At 39.3% G+C, this 8,263-nt stretch overlaps 1 pseudogene; it reads right to left on the bottom strand.

Moving 5' to 3' along the window:
* Positions 1 to 6,102: 6,102 nt before the first annotated feature.
* Positions 6,103 to 6,291, bottom strand: LOC147002115 (U1 spliceosomal RNA; annotated as a pseudogene).
* Positions 6,292 to 8,263: the final 1,972 nt, after the last annotated feature.

Raw genomic sequence — 8,263 nt, 5'->3', positions numbered from 1 at the left:
TTTAATTTCTTTCTTTACTCTTTTCTTGACCAAGGTATCATTGAGAAGAGTGTTGTTCAGTTTCCACGTGTATGTTGGCTTTCCATTTTTTATGTTGTTATTGAAGATCAGCCTTAGTCCACGGTGGTCTGATAGGATACATGGGACAATTTCAATATTTTTGTATCTGTTGAGGCCTTTTTGTGACCAATTATATGGTCAATTTTGGAGAAGGTCCCGTGAGGTGATGAGAGGAAGTTATATCCTTTTATTTTAGGATAAAATGTTCTGTAGTTATCTGTTAAGTCCATTTGTTTCATAACTTCTGTTTGTTTCACTGTGTCCCTGTTTAGTTTCTGTTCCCATGATTGGTCCATTGATGAAAGTGGTATGTTGAAGTCTCCCACTATTATTGTGTGAGGTGCAATGTGTGCTTTGAGCTTTACTAAAGTGCCTTTAATGAATGTGGCTGCCCTTGCCTTTGGAGCATAGATATTCAGAATTGAAAGTTCCTCTTGGAGGATTTTACCTTTGATGAGTATGAAGTGTCCCTCCTTGTCTTTTTTGATAACTTTGGGTTGGAAGTCGATTTTATTAGATATTAGAATGGCTACTCCAGCTTGTTTCTTCAGACCATTTGCTTGGAAAATTGTTTTCCAGCCTTTCACTCTGAGGTAGTGTCTGTCTTTTTCCCTGAGATGGGTTTCCTGTAAGCAGCAGAATATTGGGTCCTGTTTATGTAGCCAGTCTGTTAGTCTATGTCTTTTTATTGGGGAATTGAGTCCATTGATATTAAGAGATATTAAGGAAAAGTAATTGTTGCTTCCTTTTATTTTTGTTGTTAGAGTTGACATCTGTTCTTGTGGCTGTCTTCTTTTTGGTTTGTTGAGGGATTACTTTCTTGCTTTTTCTAGGGCATGATTTAAGTCCTTGTATTGTTTTTTGTTTTTTTTTTTTTTTCTGTTATTATCCTTTGAAGGGCTTCATTCGTGGAAAGATAATGTGTGAATTTGGTTTTGTCGTGGAATACTTTGGTTTCTCCATCTATGGTAATTGAGAGTTTGGCGGGGTATAGTAGCCTGGGCTGGCATTTGTGTTCTCTTCGTGTCTGTATATCATCTGTCCAGGATCTTCTGGCTTTCATAGTCTCTGGTGAAAAGTCTGGTGTAATTCTGATAGGCCTGCCTTTATATGTTACTTGACCTTTCTCACTTACTGCTTTTAATATTCTATCTTTATTTAGTGCATTTGTTGTTCTGATTATTATGTGTCGGGAGGTATTTCTTTTCTGGTCCAGTCTATTTGGAGTTCTGTACGCTTCTTGTATGATCATGGGCATGTCTTTCTTCAGGTTTGGGAAGTTTTCTTCTATAATTTTGTTGAAGATATTTTCTGGCCCTTTAAGTTGAAAATCTTCATTCTCATCAACTCCTATTGTCTGTAGGTTTGGTCTTCTCATTGTGTCCTGGAGTTCCTGGATGTTTTGAGTTAGGATTCTTTTGCATTTTGTATTTTCTTTGATTGTTGTGCTGATGTTCTCTATGGAATCTTCTGCACCTGAGATTCTCTCTTCCATCTCTTGGATTCTGTTGCTGATGCTTGTATCTATGGTTCCAGATTTCTTTCCTAGGGTTTCTATCTCCAGCGTTGCCTCACTTTGGGTTTTCTTTATTGTGTCTACTTCCCTTTTTAGGTCTAGTATGGTTTTGTTCATTTCCATCACCTGTTTGGATGTGTTTTCCTGTTTTTCTTTAAGGACTTCTACCTGTTTGGTTGTCTTTTCCTGTTTTTCTTTAAGGACTTGTAACTCTTTAGCAGTGTTCTGTATTTCTTTAAGTGAGTTATTAAACTCCTTCTTGATGTCCTCTACCATCATCATGAGATAAGCTTTTAATTCCAGGTCTAGCTTTTCGGTTGTGTTGGGGTGCCCAGGACTAGGTGGGGTGGGAGTGCTGTGTTCTGATGATGGTGAGTGGTCTTGATTTCTGTTAGTAGGATTTTTACGTTTGCCTTTCGTCATCTGGAGCTAGTTGTTATAGTTGTATCTGGTTAGAGCTTGTTCCTCAGGTGATTATGTTAGCCTCTATCAGCAGACCTGGGAAACTAGCTCTCTCCTTAGTTTCATTAGTCAGAGTACTGTCTGCAGGCAAGCTCTCCTCTTGCAGGGAAGGTTCCCAGATATCTGGTGTTCAAACCTGCCTCCTGGCAGAAGTTGTGTTCCACTCACCAGAGGTCTTAAGATCCCGTGGAGGGTCCTGTGAGGACCTTGGGGTTGTCTGGAAACTCCGTGCACAAGGAACCCCGGTGCTGCAGTAGACCAGAAGGGACTTGTGCCCCTGATCACCCGGGTTATCTGCTTCCCTGGTTAATGCAGTCTCAGGTTCCGAGCGATTGGATTGGAGCATACGCTATGTTCTACTCACCAGAGGTCTTAGGATCCCGTGGGGGATCCTGTGTGGGTCCTTGCGGGTGTCCAGAGACTCAGCGGGCAAGGAAACCAGGTGCTGCAGTGGACCGGAAGGGACTTGCCTTTAGCTTTGATCTTAAGTTGATATTAAAGACAAACTTTCCTAAATAAACATAGAATTATCTAACAGTACTAATTAATGGATTTAAGTTTTAAATTGCCAGGAGATGAAAGGCAGCCATTTTGAACGATCATATTTCTAGGTCTATATATCTACCAATATTGTTTAGGTCCACAACAAATGCCTCTGTGTGTATGTGTGTGTGTGTGTGTGTGTGTGTGTTTAGGAATGACTACTTGGGATTGGAAAATGTATCCCTGAAGAAGAGTAATTGTCCCTCTCATAGTATACATGACTTACATGTAGCATGAATTACACATACTTGAATCACAGGTCGCAGCTTGGGAGAGTTCCTCCATGCACTTTAGAATGTCAGGTAACATTATCATGGTGTAAGTCTTGTTTAGATAACCGTACCCTTAAGATTTAATGACTGCAACTCCCTTTTATCTATAGAAGACACTATGTTGCAGCACACATCCCTTTCTCTAGAGCCACCCCATCATGCTCCCTTAAAAAAAAAAAAATTCCTTGTGTACTTTTTTTTTTAAGATTTGCTTATTTATTTTGTGTATTTAAGTACACTGTCACTGTCTTCAGACACACCAGAAGAGGGCACTGGATTCCACTACAGATGATTGTGAGCCACCCTGTGGTTGCTGGGAATTGAACTCAGGACCTCTTAATAACTGAGCCACCTCTCCAGCCCCCCATGCTCCCTTCTTACTTTCCCAGTTTCTGTGGTTACATCAGGCTGTATACTCACATCTAAAGACATGTGGCCTTTGTCTTACTGGGTCTGGGATGCCTCATTTAATAGAATATTTTTCTAGTTGTGTCCATGTACTTGCAACGTTCATGATTGATCCCATAGTGCATGTGTACAACATCACCCCCCGTCAGTGGAAGGTCATGTAGGTTGTGTCCATTTCCTAACTATTGTTACAATAACAGCAATGATCGTGACTGAGCAAGCTGGGGAGAAATATGACAGGTCCTTTGAGCATTTGCAAAGGAATAGAACAGCTGGCCCAGACAGGAGATTTATTTTTAGCTTTTTGAGAATTCTCCACACTGATTTCCAGAGTATTGGCACCAGTTTGTAATCCCACCAACAATAAATTAGAGGGTCACCTTTTCTCAAATCCTTTGCAAGGATTTGTTGTTGGCTGTCTTGATCTTAACAATTCTGACTGAGAAGAAATCTCAACATAGTTTTCAATTTCCTTTTCCTTTAGACATGTTTAAAGATATTTCTTAGTGATTTTATTTTCTGTTGAGAACTCTCTATTCAGACCTAAATCTATCACACTACAAAAATCAACTCCAAATGGATCAATGACCTCGACACAGAGCCTGAACTGCTGAAAATGCACTAATTTACTCTTCAGTACCATTTTTTTTGAAAACCAGTGGTGAAAACAAATTTTACGAGTGTAACTCCATTTTTCTCCACTCTGTATGCCTTTGTCATATCTGTTGCTCCAAGGTGAGAAACAAGAACAGTGAAAACAAAACTCACTAGAGTTTTAAACTTTCACCCATTCAGAACATCAATTCTTTGACTAAAATTCCCTCCAAGTACCAAGAATCTAAAAATATCAGCACTGAAATGCATTACAGTGAAATCTCAGAACATCGAGGAGAAAGGAGAAAAACAAATCACTTTTCAGGGAAAAGAAAAGACATCAAAGTTTGTTCTTTTCGTTTAATTTTATTTTTGAGATTCTGGTACAGTGACATTTCTTCCTTTCCTTTACTCCCTCCCATTTCCCCTTCCCCATTCTACTTAGAAGTCATGGCCTCTTTTTTCTCTTATTGTCATTATATGCATAAATACCATGGATATACATACATATTCCTAAATATAACCTCCTCACTCCATATACTGTTACTTATAGGCATATTTGCAGAAGGGCTGACCATTTGGCACTGGACAAACAATTTGTGTTCTTCCCTCCAGGAGATCGCCTCTTCTGCTGCAACTTTCCATGCTTGCCTGTAGTGCTTTGTGCAATGTCGAAGCCTCTTGCGTGGCTCTCCCAATCTGCTCTGGCATGTGCACTGGTGCCATCCTTGTTCAGCTCACGCCTGCAAAGCTCTGTTAGTGAGACTTTGTGGATGTAGCTCCTGATGCTACTTCTTAATCAACATTAGATAATGGAAAATACTGGCATCATATTCGTAAATGTGAAGAGGGAAGATTCACTCTGAAGCTAAAGTGCTATACTCTCAAGTCAGCATTTAAAATCTACAAAATGAACATGTACATTCTCAAACACTTCACAAGCCTGGAAATTTCTGGGAAGAAAAGAAACAGAAAAAGACTAAAAATTAAACTGAACTTCACAGGATACAGAAGTAAAATGTATAAAGAAGGCTATTCAAGGAAATCAATCTATGTATAAAAACTTATAATTGTAGAAAATATGAGCACAACTTTCAAACAATGTTCTAATCATTTAAAATAATTTGATTCATTCCAATTTTTTGTCTATTACAGGCATAAACCACCAAGTAAGACTTAACTCAATGTGTATACCATCCTAAGACCCGCACATATTATTCATATTTTAGATGTGGAAATCAAAATGCAGAAAGTTCAAAAACTCAATTGAACTCATACAGCCAACAATAGTAAAGAATTAAAAAAAAAGGCATTTTATTTATGTAGCCTTTGTCTTTAACCAGGCTGAACTGTTCCTTCTCAGTAACTGTGAATCATAGAAATAAGCAATAAGAATTAGAAATAATTATTAGTAATGACATAATAACTAGTAATACGACAAGATTTCTCATGAAATTTTCAGGAAAGCTCAAGAACATTAAAGTTCAGTAACTGTGTGGGCAAGGGAGATGGCTAAGCCAATAAAGAAAGCAGGAAGCTGTATCTTATCATGGGGAGAAGTGTTCAGCTATAAATAAAGGAGTACAAAGACATGTGTTATGTTTGACCACATCTTTTAAAATATTATTTTTATATTTTATTTAAATTTTATTTTAAAAACTACTAAAAATAAAATGCATTTCTCTTGCTTGCTCATTCTTCCCTTCTCCCTACCTTCCCCCATCCACTTTTCTCTCTCCTTCTTCCTCTGTGGTGTGTGTGTGTGTGTGTGTGTGTGTGTGTGTGTATGTGTGTGTATCATTCTTTCTTTCTCTTTTTGTCTTCTTTGCTGTTACTCTTGACCACCCAGTACTTTATTAATGTTGTCCTTTAACAGGTTCCTCACTACATGTATTTGAGACAGGCAGATCTCCCTATATACCAATAAAGAAAAATGAGATGTTTGCAATTCAACAGAAGACTCTGTCTCCCTTCAGAAGGGCTTTAATTCAGTTAAAGCTGGGGTGATGGGTGCTCATGGTCACACAACATGTATGCTGTCAGTGGCCTCCAGGTTCTTATCTCATAAATGAAGGGCAAAATTCATAGATAATAAGGAGTATGCATTTTATTTTTTTGTTGTTGTTTTTTTGTTTGTTTGTTTTTCGAGACAGGGTTTCTCTTTATAGCTCTGGCTGTCCTGGAGCTCACTTTGTAGACCAGGCTGGCCTCGAACTCAGAAATCCACCTGCCTCTGCCTCCTGAGTGCTGGGATTAAAGTCACCATGCCCGGCTTTATTTTATTTTTTTATTCTTCCCCACTACCACAAATTATGCAGTCGAGTTTCCCGCATTTGGGGAAACGGTAGGGGTCAGCACATCCATAGTGCAATGGATAAGCCTCGCCCTGGGAAAACCACCTTCATGATCATGGTATCTCCCTTGCCAGGTACGTACAGGAGTATGCATTTTAAAAAGGAATTCAGTTGGCTTGGGTGAAGTGGCAGCAGAGAAGGATCCTGAGAAATTTATTTATCATGAGTTTATAATTGAAACTTTAAGAAATAAAGTGAGGGCAAACCCCTTCTACTGCGGTAATGAGTCCCAGAAAATGGCCCCATCTTCTGGGAACCAGGGGGTTAGTATAAAACTTGTGGCAGACACTACCATGAGGCATGTAGTCACATCCTTACATAGAGATTCCAGGCAGGATACTCATACAGAAGAGGAGAAACTAGACTTCCTTTGTAGCATTCCTGCCTCAGGCCATGGTAGAGCCAAAGACATTTTGGCTGAACTATTTCTCAAATATCTGGCATTTGACAAAGACAAAAATCACTGACAGGACCAGGAGCATCTCTGACTTTTCTGAAGGCTAAAAGGCTGCTTGTTGGTTTGCTTCCTTGGAAGGGCCTGTCCCCTGTTCTTACCAATACCATAGAAGCTATAATAGCCACATCCATCCTTCCTTGCTGGGTCTCCAGCCACTAGTACAGAGGAATAAGACTTAGGTCTTCAAAATATATGACCCTATCCAAGTCTTTTTGAACATATAGCAATCTACATGATGGAGTGATGTTGGCTTCCTGAGACAGCCATGACAGTCACACAAGTAGAAGCGATCAGAATTGAGTGTATTGACTGTGAAGGTGTAAAATCTAGCAACAAAATGGTGGTGCTACCACTTTTCTATCATGAATAAATATAATTGAGAGATGGTGGTTCTTCTCTCACCAGCTCTCAGACCATTGAAACAATAGAACCCAAGACACTGGAATTTCCCTAGGAATCCCATATCGAAAAAGGAAAAGAATGGGACTCTGGTGCCTGCCAGAGGGAGGGAAACTTTGTCTAAGGAAAGGTGTTCCACATAATTTTTTTTATTTTTTTTTTTGAGACAGGGTTACTCTGTGTAACAGCCCTGGCTGTCCTGAACTTGTTTTGTAGACCAGCCTAACCTTGAACTCACAGCAATATACCTGCCTCTGCCTCCCAAGTGCTGGAATTAAAGGCATGCACCACCATACCTGGAGCCTTATATAATTTTAATAACTTGCCAAAGTACCATTCAGAAGACGCTGAAGCTGAGAATATAATGATTGAGAAAGTACACCTTGACTAAAACCCCTAGGTATACATATCTATAGCTTTCTATTTATCCTCAATATCTTCAGGAACCCAAAATGGACTTGGAGATCACGGGATTTCTTTAATCCTCCTAACAAATGTGGTCACATTGAAAATATTGTTCTGTCTGCTTTTGCAATTCTGTTTGTGTAACTGACCTATTGAGGACAAATGAACAAGTCTGGCTGGTTAGGATATCCAGTGTCTGATCCTTCAGCTAACAGCAGGAACAAGGCAGAGCTGAAGGACAGTGGATAGTTTTAGCTTAGACTCCAGTTTTCAAATCTAGAGTCTTAGAACACCAGCCTTCTTTTGTCTTGCTTCCTTCCGTATCTTAGTGTGTGACACTTGTAAAAGCATCTCACCATATTTTTCATTAATGCATTTTCTTCTGCTCCTATTAGAGTTTGTTTATGTCTCTTATAAGTAAGAATTCTAGTACAACTCCCAAAACCATAGAGGAAAAAAAAAATGTGAAGAACAAAACGTAAAGGGTCTAAAATAAACTGAAATAACAGTAAATGAAATAAGTAATTCAGAGAGTAATATCTAGAAATGGAAATATATCTCAATACATCTGTAGGCAAAATAATGTCACCAGGTAAAGCTTAGTTCTTAAAAGTTTAAAGCTCAAATCCCTTCCGGTCGGCGCCAGTACCGGGTCAGCAGACACACCCAAGGTCCCATAGAGGACTCTCCACATGGTCCGGTGAGTGGGAACACAACTTCTGTTCCAATCCAATCACTCGGGACCTGAAACAGCATTAGGGAAGCAGAAAACCCAGCCTGACCATGGTCCAAA

This window comes from Mus caroli, unplaced genomic scaffold (genome assembly GCF_978045245.1).
Source record: "Mus caroli unplaced genomic scaffold, Mus_caroli_1 scaffold_11, whole genome shotgun sequence".
Taxonomy (NCBI): Eukaryota; Metazoa; Chordata; class Mammalia; order Rodentia; family Muridae; genus Mus; species Mus caroli.
The sequence above is the reverse complement of the archived record's forward strand: the minus strand, read 5'-3'. Positions and strand labels throughout refer to the sequence as shown.